This window comes from Siphateles boraxobius, unplaced genomic scaffold (assembly GCF_051911475.1).
Source record: "Siphateles boraxobius isolate OS27281-9 unplaced genomic scaffold, OSU_SipBor_1 19, whole genome shotgun sequence".
NCBI lineage: Eukaryota > Metazoa > Chordata > Actinopteri > Cypriniformes > Leuciscidae > Siphateles > Siphateles boraxobius.
In genome coordinates this window covers 4,852,481-4,867,485 of record NW_027508799.1, presented here as the reverse complement: position 1 = coordinate 4,867,485, position 15,005 = coordinate 4,852,481, and the positions used below count along the sequence as shown (strand labels likewise).

General features: G+C 39.9%; 1 protein-coding gene across 1 annotated transcript in view; it reads left to right on the top strand.

Moving 5' to 3' along the window:
- Positions 1 to 15,005, top strand: part of LOC143741618 (uncharacterized) — a 548,742-nt gene that overhangs the window by 235,497 nt on the left and 298,240 nt on the right. The gene's annotated exons all lie outside the window — the stretch shown is intronic.

Here is a 15,005-nt window from a genome sequence, read left to right as displayed (position 1 = left end):
CTGCTTCCACAGTGCTGTTCATGATGGTGAGTGGGGGGAGTGCTGAGCTGTTCCTCCTGAAGTCCATGATCATCTCCACTCTGTGTGTGTGTGTGTGTGTGTGTGTGTGTGTGTGTGTGTGTGTGTGTGTGTGTGTGTGTGTGTGTGTGTGTGTGTGTGTGTGTGTGTGTGTGTGTGTGTGTGTGGGTAGGTGGGTGTGTGTGTGTGTGTGTGTGTTCTTGTACTTACGACATTGTGAGGACCTTTTGGAAAGTGAGGACATTTTGGCCGGTCCTCACTTTGTCACCTGTTAAATCCCCTCTAAATGTCTTCTAGAAGCTTCTCACGACTTCCCACAGAAAGTCCTCAGTTTGGGTCAATGTTGAGAATTTAACTCAGAATTTCACACACTTTTGCACTCTTACTCCACCTATGGCCCAAAATCGGTACTGCGACAGACTGAGATTTTAATGCAATTGGATTCTGACCAATCAGAGCGCATGAAGCCACTATGAGCGCGGGACTTGATGATCTGACCAATCAGAGGCCATCACGTCTTCAACAAAGATGGCGGAGGCAAAAACAATCATTATTATGAATGAATTGACAGATAATCCACATTCAATTATAGATAAATTACCAATAATTATTATTTAAATAAAAATAGACTAATTTGCCCGGAGCAGCAGGAGCTCTCACGATGTATATGCTCATGTTATTAAACTTTAATCCTCGCAGTTTTGCTCTCGCATCGGAGTCTGCTCTGTGTAACGTTATGTGTGTGAAGATCGCGCTGCTGCGTCACCGAGACTGTACAGCACGTACAGTAACTTACATAGGAGTTTATTAATCATGTAGGAACGAGTTTGAGGCGGGGAAGGGACAGACACATTACTTCATGTGAATTTAAAAAGTACATATTTCCTGCCAAAAGCGGAGGAACAAATGTTTAAATCTGTCAATATGGGTGTGATAATTTATTCATCCCAGTTTGTTTAATAAAAACACCCAAGCCACCAACAGATGTGAAAAAATGCTAAATCGCTTGCTTTTATGAGTGATTTTATTTGTTTTAAGTGTTTTCTCCTACTTTGCGTTCTGCCGCTTCCTCTCATAATATCAGCTGATTTCCCTGAGCGGCCGCGCCGCACAGTGGCACAGTGCTCATTCAGTCAATGCACAGTTAAACAGATGTGTTTTGAGTCTGGATTTGAATGTGACTACTGTAGGAGCACATCTGATCTCTTCTGGAAGCTGGTTCCAGCTGCGGCTGGCATAGTAACATCACGCGCCGATGCTCACAAGTCAGTGGTTAGTAACTTTTTGACTCCGACTTCGTCTACTCCGTGCGTTTCTCTGCCCAGGAGGACGCGATCATCTCTGCCTTCATTCACTCCGGCACCGAGGCAACACCATGGACTCTGGGTGATCCCACAGCGGAAGACACGAGCCAGGACCAGACCAAGGACTTCCCCGCCCCTCCCGGTCTTCGAGATCTCCACCCGGAACCGCTTCTCCCCTCTTCGTGAGCCGGAACGTGACGCCGCCGTGATCATCGGCACTTCCATGGTTCGTCATGTCCGTGCTACCTCAGGTAAGCGTAAGGTGCGCACTCACTGCTTTCCTGGTGCTCGTGTTCTTGATGTCGCTGCACAGATTCCCGAGATCCTGAACGGTGACGAGCGCGTCGGAGCTGTGGTACTACATGCGGGGACGAACGACATCAGGCTGCGGCAGACAGAGGTTCTGAAGAAGGACTACAGAAGCCTGATCGAGACGGTTCGCAGCACATCGCCTGAAGCAACGGTCATCGTGTCTGGACCGCTTCCCACGTACCGACTAGGACAAGAAAGGTTCAGTAGATTATTTGCTCTAAATGAATGGTTAATGTCATGGTGTAATGAACAGAAACTGCTCTTTGTAAATAATTGGAATCTGTTCTGGGAGCGACCTAGGCTCTACCGTGCTGATGGCCTGCACCCCAGCAGAATCGGAGCGGCTGTTCTGTCGGACAACATCTCCAAGACGTTACACACCATATGACTAGTAAGTCAAATTCCAAATCACAGTCTTTGCTGTCCCAACTTAATTGATATAAGTAGTGTAGAACATTATATAGAAACTGTGTCTATTCCTCGCTTAGTGAGGCCAAACAATAAATCTAGTGTAGGATCTAGCAAAAATCTTATTGTAATTAAACCAGAAAATCTAAATATCAGTGAACAAAAACAATTTCTAAAGCTAGGTCTTCTAAACATTAGATCGCTCACACCTAAGGCGGTTATTGTAAATGAAATGGTCACAGATAATAGTTTCGATGTACTTTGCCTTACTGAAACCTGGCTTAAACCAAATGATTATTTCGGTCTAAATGAGTCTACTCCACCAGGGTACTGTTAAAAGCATGAGCCCCGTCTGATCGGTCGTGGCGGCGGTGTTGCAACAATCTATAGAGATATTCTTAATGTTACTCAGAAAAAAGGTCACAGGTTTAATTCGTTTGAAGTACTTGTGCTTAATGTTACGCTCTTAGATGTAAGAAACAAATCCATATTATCTCTAGCCTTGGCTACCCTATATAGACCTCCAGGGCCCTATGCTGATTTCCTAAAAGAGTTTGCATACTTTCTCTCAGATCTATTGGTCAATGTCGATAAAGCAATAATTGTTGGAGACTTTAACATACACGTAGATAATACAAATGATGCGTTAGGGACTGCGTTTACAGATTTATTAAACTCCTTTGGGGTCACGCAAAACGTCAGTGGTCCCACTCATCGTCTAAATCATACACTAGATTTAATTATATCATATGGAACCAATCCAACTGATATAAATATTATACCGCAAAGTGACGATCTCACTGATCATTACATGGTAACTTGTATAATACGTACTGCTGAAATTTGTCATGTTGCGCCACGTTATAGACCAGGCAGAACAATCCTTCCAACCACTATAGATAGATTCTCAAATAGCTTACCTGATCTATCTCAGCTGCGCAGTGCACCCAAACAAACAGATGAACTAGAGGAAATGACTAGCAGTTTGAGCACCATGTTCTCTAGTACACTAGATATTGTTGCACCAATTAGATTAAAAAAGGTTAGAGAGAAAACTAAAGCACCATGGTACAACAGTGCTACGCATGTTATCAAGAGAGAAACTCGTAACTTAGAGCGTAAATGGAAACAAACTAATTTAGAGGTCTTTAGAATCGCGTGGAAAGACAGTATGTCACGTTATAAAAAGGCTCTAAAAGCAGCCAGGGCTGAGCATCTCCGCAAACTAAAAGAAAATAACCAAAATAATCCAAGGTTTTTATTCAACACCGTGGCTAGACTAACAAATAAACAAACATCACCAGAGCAAAATATTCCATTACAATATAGTAGTAATGATTTTATGAATTACTTCAATGAGAAAATAGAAAGCATCCGAAACACAATTGTAAATATACAATCCTCTATGATGTCTTATTATTCAGCCTCAATTATGGCCCCTCTAGAACAACTACACCGCTTTACAACTATAGGACAGGAAGAGCTAAATAAACTTATCATTGCATCTAAACCAACAACATGTTTATTAGATCCAATACCCACTAAACTACTGAAAGAAGTGTTACCTGTAGTCGAAGAGCCTCTTCTTAATATTATTAACTCGTCTTTATTTTTAGGTCATGTACCAAAAATATTCAAGCTGGCAGTAATAAAACCTCTCATTAAGAAACCGCAATTAGATCCAAATAACTTAGCAAATTACAGACCCATCAAAAATCTTCCATTTATGTCTAAAATACTAGAAAAAATTGTGTCCGCTCAATTGTGCTCTTTCTTACAAGAAAATGATATCTATGAAAAATTTCAGTCAGGATTCAGACCGCATCATAGCACAGAAACTGCGCTAGTTAAAATTACAAATGATTTACTTTTAGCTTCTGACCAAGGCTGTATCTCAATACTAGTTCTACTCGATCTTAGTGCTGCGTTCGATACTATCGATCATAAAATACTCTTGGATCGACTACAAAACTACACTGGTGTTCAGGGACAGGCATTAAGCTGGTTTAGATCGTACTTATCAGACCGTTACTATTTTGTCTGTTTAAATGGGGAAAAATCAAAGATAACGTCAGTAGACTATGGAGTGCCGCAAGGATCGGTGTTAGGCCCTCTGCTATTCTCAATATATTTGCTGCCACTTGGTAATATTATAAGAAAACATGGAATTAATTTCCACTGTTATGCTGATGACACTCAATTATATATCTCATCACGACCAGATGAAAACACTAACTTATCTAAATTGACAGAGTGTCTAAATGATATAAAATGCTGGATGACGTGTAATTTCCTGCTATTAAATTCAGATAAAACGGAGGTACTACTTATTGGTCCAAAAAACTACCCACAAAATCCCTTACAATACAACTTTAATTTAGAAGGATGTCCTGTTACTTTATCCACTACAGTAAAAGACCTGGGTGTTATACTAGACCGCAATTTGACTTTCGAAAATCATATTTCATATATTACAAGAACAGCCTTTTTCCACCTTAGAAACATTGCTAAGCTACGCAACATGCTATCTGTTTCTGATGCAGAAAAGTTAGTTCATGCATTCATGACCTCGAGACTAGATTACTGTAATGCTTTATTAGCTGGTTGTCCTGCATCCTCAATCAACAAGCTACAGTTAGTGCAAAATGCAGCTGCTAGAGTTCTTACTAGATCAAGAAAATATGATCATATAACACCTATTTTATCATCTCTACACTGGTTACCTATTAAGTTACGTATCAATTACAAAGTATTCCTACTGACCTATAAAGCCCTAAATGGTTTAGCTCCTGTGTATTTAACAGACCTTCTATCACCATACAATCCATCGCGCTCTTTAAGATCACTAAATTCGAGGCTTCTGGTCATTCCTAGGATATCTAAGTCCACTAAAGGAGGGAGGGCGTTCTCGCATTTAGCTCCTAAACTCTGGAATAGCCTTCCTGATATTGTACGAAACTCAGACTCGCTGTCCCAGTTTAAAACTAGATTAAAGACGCATCTCTTTAACCAAGCATTCACTTAATCCTTAACCTTTGATACTACTGCTGAATCAGTTCGAATGCATTAACATTATGAACATCAGCTATGCTAATTATTTCCCATCTGCCTTTCTGCTGTTATCTCGGGACGCTAGTCCCGAGGTAAATAGCGTTCGTCAGCTCCAGTTTGTATCCAGCCTCTCACGGAGACTTCAGATGCCCCAACGCCTGTGAAGAGACGACTCGACGCCTGTGAAGAGACGACTCAAAGCCGGCGATATGTTATGCCATAAATTAATACTTGATTAACTAACTGTATTTTTCTATGTACATTTCCGAAATGCAATTTCTGTAAAGCTGCTTTGAGACAATGTGTATTGTGAAAAGCGCTATACAAATAAATTTGAATTGAATTGAATTGAATTGAATTGAATTGAATAGTAGCTAAAAGCAGACTCGCCATGCTTAGAGTGAACCCTTGGTATTTCTAGCCGATGTGATCCTAATGATCTGAGTGATCTGTTGGGTTTATATTCACTGAGCATATCTGCAATGTATTGAGGTCCTAGGCCATTGAATGATTTATATACCAGTAATAATACTTTAAAAACAATCCTAAATGTAACTGGCAGCCAGTGTAAAGACCTGAGGACTGGTGTGATGTGTTCATATTTTCTGGTTCTGCTCAGAATCCTAGCAGCAGCGTTCTGTATGAGCTGCAACTGTCTTATGGTCTTTTTGGGAAGGCCAGTGAGAAGTCCATTACAATAATCCACCCTACTGGTGATGAAAGCATGAACAAGTTTTTCTAAGTCTTGACTGGAAACAAAGCATCTAACTCTTGCAATATTTTTCAGGTGATAGTATGCTGATTTAGTTATTGCTTTGACATGACTACTGAAACTAAGGTCTGACTCTAGAGACACACCCAGATTCCTGACTTGATTTTTAGTTGTTTGACCCCTAGACTGAAGGTATGCGTTCACCTTGAGAACTTCATCTTTGTTTCCAAACGCAATGACTTCAGTTTTGTCTTTGTTTAACTGAAGAAAGTTTTGGCACATCCAATTGTTTACTTCATCAATGCATTGGCAAAGAGAGTTAATGGGGCTGTAATCGTTAGGCGATAGGGATAAGTAGAGCTGTGTGTCGTCTGCATAGCTATGGTAAGCGATTTGGTTCTTTCTCATTATTTGGCTCATTGCATGGGAGCATATACAGGTTGAATAGGAGTGGCGCAAGAATTCTCATAAACAAACATTCTCATATTATATTATATAGAGGAAAGCAGTTACAGCAAACATTCTAATTATATTATATTATTATATTAATTATATTGAAGTTTTTTTTTCAGTCGCTTTGGTGCATTTCTCAGATCACAACTAAAATTTTTGTTCAACTTCCACATCATCTAGTCACTTGTGCACATCATAAAAGCAGATTATCATTCTTTTGAACAAATTGTAAATGCTTTGGTACATTCATGCAATTAATGTACAAGTGTCTGCTGTTTCTTACATTATCAATTGCTTATGTCATGTTGATCAAAATGTATTATACTGGTTCTCTGTTGAATAGTCTTTACCCCTCCAAACATATAGGCATTAAATGCAGAATGGTTGAACTACCGTTAGTTGTCATAAACTGTCAAACATATTTTTCTATACAATTCTATTATACTTTTTTTGTCCAGAATTGTTGAATTGCAGATGTGAATTCTGAATTTCACTAATGAAGGGGAATGTAAAGCATTAGAATCAATCAATGATGTGTTCTCTATAATTGCTCAGAGTGCATTTCATGAAGCTTCCTCTGACATATAGACAGAGCACAACACACACACACACTCGGAGAATGGAAGAACAACAGGGGGAACAGCTGAGAAGAAGAGGAGTAAGGATGTGTGGTGGAAGGATACAGTAAAACAGAGGAAGAGATAGAACAGGCCAAGATTGTAGGTTTCTGAAGAAATAAGGGCCACTATTGTAGATCATGTTCAGTCATGACCTTATGGCCGAAGCGGGTTGAAAGGTGAGCCGAATGTTGGGAGAACAACCGTGTGTGTCCTCAATCACTCAAGCGTTTGTGTAATCAGACAGTGTTCACTATACGTAAGCAGTAAGGTGCTCGAGGCTTTGCTGTATCGTGAATAAGTAAAGGCTGAAGGGCGTTGTTAGGCACGACGCGAAGCGGAGTAACCCCTTCAGCCGTGACTTACTCATGATACAGCACAGCCTCGAGCACTTTACTGCTTTTATAAAACGGTTACCACACAATAAAAATATTAAAGTAAAAAAAATATGTATTAGTGCAACTTTCATGAAGTAAAATCACTAAAAGCCTTCCTTCCGCTAGAAAAAAAAAATAGTCCCTGACCGTGACCGTGAACAGCAACAACGTTCCAATGTGTAATACCGGTAGGCCTATGCATGAAAGCTCAAATAAAAACAACATAGGAACCGCAGTGTTGCGCAGTGATAAATAGAACCGTTGGGTGAAGCGGCCATCAGAATCAAGGATTGGAACTAACCGTTTTATAATGTACTGTTCACCATAAGCTGTAAGGCTTACTGTATGCTATATTACAGCAGTCTAATTGCATTTTACATTATACAGTAAATATACGTGATAGAGACATAATGTAACACACACACGTACAGTATGTGTGTGAATAGTCTTTTTCTTTATCGCAGTGACATTGTACACTGTATTTTTTTAACAGACCAACAGTGTATCTGTGAGTCCAGTCTCATCCAGAGAAATGGGTATGTGTGTTTAGTGTCATAGAGATAAAGTGCAGTCTTTTCTATTTTCAGTCATTGTCATCAAAATCGTAGCCAGTTTATTTCTGAAACTGATACAGTTATATTGACAACATGACTAAGCATTTTGACATTCTTGTTTGTGACACAAGGCACTGATATGTTCATTGATATATATTGTACTAAGGATTTTAAACAAGTTACAGGCTTTTGATGGTAATCTATTGTGTTCTGCTGTTTGTACGAAATGCACTTTCCTTGTTTGCAAATCTTAAGGATGATTCAAGAAATGTACTTAAGCGACTGATAAGAACTGTTTATAGAGGAGAGCAGTTATTGCAAACACACTCTCTCTCTCCCTCTCTCTCTCTCATATATATATATATATGTAGATAGATAGAGAGAGACAGGTCAGTTACATATAGTCATACAAAAGAAAAAAAGTGTTTAAAAGAATCATGAATCAAGATGACACGTTTAAATGTTGTTTGTTTACAGAATTATTTTGTTCTTTGATTTTAATAGCAATTGGATCTGCACTAACCCTAACCCTAGCCCTAGCCTTAGCTCTAGCTCTGACTGTCATTCTGACTGAGATCTGCTCCTCAGCCGCCCTTCCCCCACAGCACTGAGCCTGATCGCGCGCGCCCTTCCCCCACAGCACTGAGCCTGATCGCGCGCGCGCTCTTCCCCCACAGCACTGAGCCTGATCGCGCGCGCGCCCTTCCCCCACAGCACTGAGCCTGATCGCGCGCGCGCCCTTCCCCCACAGCACTGATGGATTGGCAGATTCTCAAACTTCAATATCAACTTTTCTATACCAAATTAGGGGACAGGTTAGGGTTAGGACCATTAGGGTTCGGGTTAGGTAAAAAAACCTGTTAAAAAACAGGTCCATGAACGGGTTATACTTCGATGACACTTGTGATTTAGGTTTAGTCAAAACATATTCATCTCCAGTATAAGACCTGGCAGCTGTATGTTTAAACTCTGAACAGATATTACGGAAACTCTGAGCTGTCAGTGTGACTGAAACATTTTTGACTGCACTTTCTCGTTCGAACGTAATACCAACTCATTTGAACGTGTTGCCAAAGTCGTTTTGACATCTTGCAAAGTTGTTTTAACGACTTAGAGTGTAGACTAAATGCTAAAAACATTACCTTTTCCCCATGATGCCACAGGGTATGGGCATGCGCAATTGACTTTATGCACAGCTCCACTACTTCCTGAACTTAAGCCAGCTCCTTTATTTATATAGGTTTCTTTTTTTAAAAACATTTGCTGCTTTATTTTTTTACTTTTTATTCAAAGTATCCTAAAAAAGTATCACAGGTTATGAAAAAATATTAAGCAGCAGAACTGTTTCCAACTTTGATAATAAATCAGAATATTAGAATGAGTTCCAAAGGATCATGTGATGGATGGATGTCACATGTGACACTGAAGACTGGAGTAATGATCCTAAAAATTCAGCTTTGCATCACAGAAATAAATGATAATTTAAAGTATAATAAATTGAAAACCAATTATTTTAAATTATAATATCACAATACGACTTTTTTTCTGTATTTTTTATCAAATAAATGCAGGCTTGATGAGCAGAATAAACTTCTTTCAAAACATTACAAATAGTAATGTCGAATCTTGGTCTGTAGTGTTTATATTTTTAATTTGGACCTTAGTAAAATTTTATTCAGGACCCCTGCTCTAATGTATCTGTATCTAATTGATAATTTTCCTGGTTTCCCCTCTTTTGCCCTGCTGTGAAGGCCAAAAAGGACCACTGCAAAGAGAGTGGTGGTGATGAACCTGGGAGCCCCCCATCAGCACCATCCCCATCCAGAGGAGACGAGGTGCTCCGAGAGGAGCTTCTGTCATCCAGCGGGTCTGATGCAGATCCACTGGATAAGGACTACACACCATCTCCGTCACCATCATCCAGTGAAGATGAGTTACTTGCACTAGAGCCCCAGTCATCCTGCGACAATACTCCAGAGAAGCACCACAGTCATGCATCATCCAGTGAAACTGACACCAGAGAAGCTGAGAACCAGAAGGCCAAAGATACAGCAGTTCAAAAAGGTACAAAGTCAAAAGGAAAAGGGAAATTTAAAGATGCCAAAAACATTACTGTTAAGAGAAGCATAAAAAAGGATGGAGCCAGATTCTGGGACAAAGTCCATTACTGTGTCTTCTGTGAAAAGAGTCAATTGAAGATAGGTAGACATCTAGAAAGAAAACATAGTATGGAACGAGATGTTGCCTATGCTTTTAGTTTCCCACTTGGCTCAAAACAAAGGAAGATTCTGATAGAAGGCCTTCGTAATAAGGGTGATTGGCTGCACAATCATATGGTCTTCAAGGAAGGAAATGGTGAGATTGTAGTCTGGAAACGGCCCTCTGTGAAGGCAGACGTAGAGAGCTACCTACCATGTCAACACTGTTATGCAATGTTCAAGAGGACTGAACTCTGGAGACATGAGAAGTCATGTAGAGAACGGAAAGAGGAAAGGCAGAAAGGCAAAAGGGTACAAAAATCTTCCTCACATCTACTTCCACTCAAATCAGGCCAAGGAGTACAAAAGATCATCCACTCTATGCAACAAGATCATGTAACCTCTCACATCAGAAATGATGAGATGATTTGTGCGTATGGAGATGCATTATTTGCAAAAAAGGGCCGTGAAGAATCTCAGCACAGATACATTGCACAAAAGCTGAGAGAACTAGGACGGTTCATGTTGGCTGCCAAGGAGATTGATAAGCATGCCAAAACTCTTAAAGACGTTTGTGATCCAGCAAAATTTAGACTTGCAATTGAAGCAGCCAGACACGTGTCAAACTATGATGTAAACAAGAACGAATATGGAAAGCCATCTACAGCTGTTAAAATTGGGTTTTCACTCAAAGGGGCCACTGAAGCCTGGATAGGCCACTGCTTGATGGACTCTGATGTCAAAACTGAGAAGAAGGCAAAAAAGTTCAAGGAGTTGCTGGAGAACTCATGGTCCATTCATGTGTCGACTAATGCTCATAGCTCATTGGAGCAACGGCGCTGGGGCAAAGAAGACACTGTACCTCTGACAGAGGATGTGATCACGCTCCAGAACTACCTGAGGAAAGTGGAGGATGAGGCGAAGGCAGAGTTAACAGAGCGCGTGAGTACTACAGCATACAGGAAGTTAAGTGAGAGCCTTCTTGCACAAATAATTGTGTTCAATATATCTAAAAGCAGACACCGGTCCTGTTAATAAGGACATTTATGAGACCCTATTGCCTGTGGAAAAACAAATGAGCCACAGACTGACACGTTTGGTGACACGCGGAAAGAGAGGCAGAAAGGTGCCCATCCTCCTAATTGAGCGCACTAAAGCTTCGCTTGACTTCCTGATTGAAAAACGGAGGGAAGTTGGCATACTTGAGGAGAACCCCTTTCTGTTTGCCAGGCCTAGCACAACAACCAATCTCCGTGGGTGTGACTACCTCAGGAGATATGCAGAAGAGAGCAAGGCCAAAAACCCAGAACTGCTGAGATCAACAAAGTTACGGAAACACGTTGCTACCTTATGTCAGGTTCTCGACCTCAGGAATCAGGAACTTGAGCAAGTTGCTCGTTTTATGGGACATGATATCCGAGTCCACTGCGAGTATTATCGACAGACAGATAAAACATTCCAAGTGGCCAAGATTGGCAAACTTCTGTTTGCGATGGATCATGGAACAGAGTCACTGAAAGGGAAGAGTCTGCAAACACTGGACTCCGTTATCAGTGGTAATTAAATTATTATTATACAATTTTAAAGTTCTCCCTCTTCCAATTACACTGTCTTCTATCTGTCTTTCTGTCTGTCTTCATCTCTCTTTCTGACTTTGTCAACTGTGTGCATCTTTATTTATCTGCATATTTTTGCCTTTCTTTTAATGTCACTGTAAAAGTAAGTTGAGCAATTTCCTACTGTAAATATTTCCATAGGCAAAAGACACGCAGCCACCTCAACTAAAGATCCAAAAGGTGTCAAAAAGAGAAGGTCAGATGCAGGACTTCAACAAGAAGCTCATGAAGGTATGTTCTAAAACTCTCACGAGTAGTCATATTAGGAACGCTATGCTCTTGTATTTAAATTGAAACTTTGAATCTTGTGGAAACAAATAAGCCTGATGTGTGATGTTTACATTGACCATACACAAAATCAACAAATAGTAATACAATCTAAATGTGACAAAAAAGGGTTTAACATTTTTGGTCTTTTTTGAGAGAAAAATACATTGAGAAAACAGAATTTAAATTCATAATGTTTCATATAAATCTATGGATGCTAACCGACCAAAAAAGCTTTTCTATACATGTATTTGCATTTCAAAAAAACTTATGTTGTGAATGATTGTCTGTCTGTTTCTAATGTATGCTTCATCAGATGGACGGCAGCTGTCCATCACAAGCTCATCAGTTCAAAGGACAAAGAAGGCGGTCACAACACAAAGACAAGAGGATGATGATGACTCCGCAGTATGGTCACTTGGGAAGAGACAATGTCAAACATCTAGAACAAGACATGAAGACGATGGTAATGCTGATGAGGATGATGGGACTGATAACATCGGTCAAGGCATTGAGGACATAGGTAACACTCTCAGTGTGACTTTAATCTTTCACTGCACCATTGTTATGTTTGTGGGCAATTTCATTCAACTAAAACATCATCTTGCAGTTATAGAGTTTTGCTGTAGCATTGGTGTATTTTTGAGATGCAGATGCAAGGACTTTGTCTCTATCAAAACATGTTCTTTTACAGATGGACTGGTGCACCAGGAAATAGGTGAAGGACAAATGGAGAGAACTGTAGAAAAACATGATGAAGGTAACTTTGGCACTAATTAAGTGTTCTTAAATCAGTGTTAGATATTTTTACTTCATTGAGGGCTCCATTTTGGTTTTCTTCATTCCAAAATATCAGTTATCAAATACGAAGGTTTGAAGTCGTTCAAAGAAATCTTCGGATGCGGCGCCGCGCGCTGTTACAAAAAAAGCCGTGCACACAGCCAAGCGAAGTGAGGACTTGCGCACCCAACTCGTCATTTTTGCCGCGCTCGTGCGGACACGTCGAGTATAAACAAGGCTTTACTCCGTGTCAGCGCGCGCTCTGATCGGTAAAGGTGCACAGACCTCTCCCGAATCATCTCCAGCAGGAGCAGCCTCCGAAGCACCCCTAACTCCACCTCCGTTTCCCTCGTAAGCTGATATTAGTATTTAAACATTCTCTATGATTAAAAATATTTTAATAACACGGTTTTGGCGGTTATAGAGTTGTAATGACGGTGTTCAACTATAACCGTCGGTCTCACGGTTATATAATAACCGTCACACCCCTAACTGAAATCTGTATTTCTCCCGTCTCAGGGGAAACTGAGGGAATGATGCACGACAATTCAAAAATATGACTGGGTTTCTAACGATACAAAGCTTAATGCAAATGGGTGAAGTGTCCTATTAATGTGTTTCCTAGATTAGTGCTGCATGATTAATCTGTTGTGAATTAATTAGAATAGAAATGTTTAAATAATTATCTTTAATAATAAGTCAAGTCAAGTCAAATATATTTATATAGCGCTTTTCACAATACAGATTGTATCAAAGCTGCTTCACAGTATCAATCAAAACAACCTAAGAGTGTTTGTTTATTACTGGAAAAAAGACATCCAAGTTTGGTAGAGCTAATCAATGGTATGATGGGTCATTTAATTTGAAAATCCCCAAACTGAGCAAGCCAAAGGCAACAGTGGCAAGGAACCGAAAAACTCCATCCAGTGACCTAATGGTGTCCTAACACACCATCAGATGACCCAATGGAGAAAAAAAAACCTTGGGAGAACCCAGGCTCAGTCGGGGCCAGTTCTCCTCTGGCGTTTATGAAGTAGAGGCCGAATATACAGTAACTGTAAGATAAAAATTTTATATGAATGCCTGACTAAATAGATGCGTCTTTAGTCTAGTTTTAAACTGGGAGAGCGAGTCTGAGCAACGAACAATATCAGGAAGGCTATTCCAGAGTTTAGGAGCTAAATGTGAAAATGCTCTGCCTCCTTTGGTGGATCTGGATATCCTAGGAATGACCAGAAGCCTCGAATCTAGTGATCTTAAAGAGGGCGATGGATTGTAAGGCGATAGAAGATCCGTTAAATAGACTGGAGCTAAACCATTTAGAGCTTTATAAGTCAAAAGCAAGACCTTGTATTTAATACGGAACTTTATAGGTAACCAATGAAGTGATGATAGAATCGGTGTTATATGATCATATTTTCTTGATCTAGTAAGAACTCTAGCGGCTGCATTTTGGACTAACTGTAGCTTGTTTATTGAAGATGCAGGACAAACAGCTAATAAAGCATTACAGTAATCTAGTCTCGAGGTCATGAATGCATGAACTAACTTTTCTGCATAAGAGACTGTGAGCATATTACGTAGCTTAGCAATGTTTCTAAGGTGGAAAAAGGCTGTTTTTGTAACATATGAAATATCCTTTTCAAAAGACAGGTTGCAGTCTAATGTAACACCCAGGTCTTTTACTGTAGCGGATAAAGTAACAGGGCATCCTAATATGTTAAAGTTTTGTGGACGGTTTTTAGAACCGATAAGTATTACCTCTGTCTTGTCTGGATTTAATAAAAGAAAATTACGCGTCATCCAATCTTTTATATCTTTAACACACTCTGTCAATTTGGATAATTTAGCGTATTCATCTGGCCGTGATGAAATATATATTTGAGTGTCATCGGCATAACAATGGAAACTAATTCCATGTTTCCTTAGAATATTACCGAGTGGCAGCATATATATTGAGAATAATAAAGGGCCTAACACAATTCCCTGCGGCACTCCATAGTTTGCCGAAGTTATGATCGATTTTTCTCCATTTAAGTAGACGAAATGGTAGCGGTCAGATAAATATGATCTGAACCAGCTTAATGGTTGTCCTTGAACACCAGTGTAATTTTGTAGTCGATCTAAGAGTATTGTGTGATCTATAGTATCGAACGCAGCACTAAGATCAAGTAAAACTAGTACTGAGATACAGCCTCGGTCCGAAGCTAAAAGTAAATCATTTGTGATTCTAACAAGCGCAGTTTCAGTGCTATGATGTGGCCTGAATCCAGACTAAAACTTTTCATAGATGTCGTTTTCTTGCAAGAAAGAGCCGAGTTGAGCGAACACAACTTTT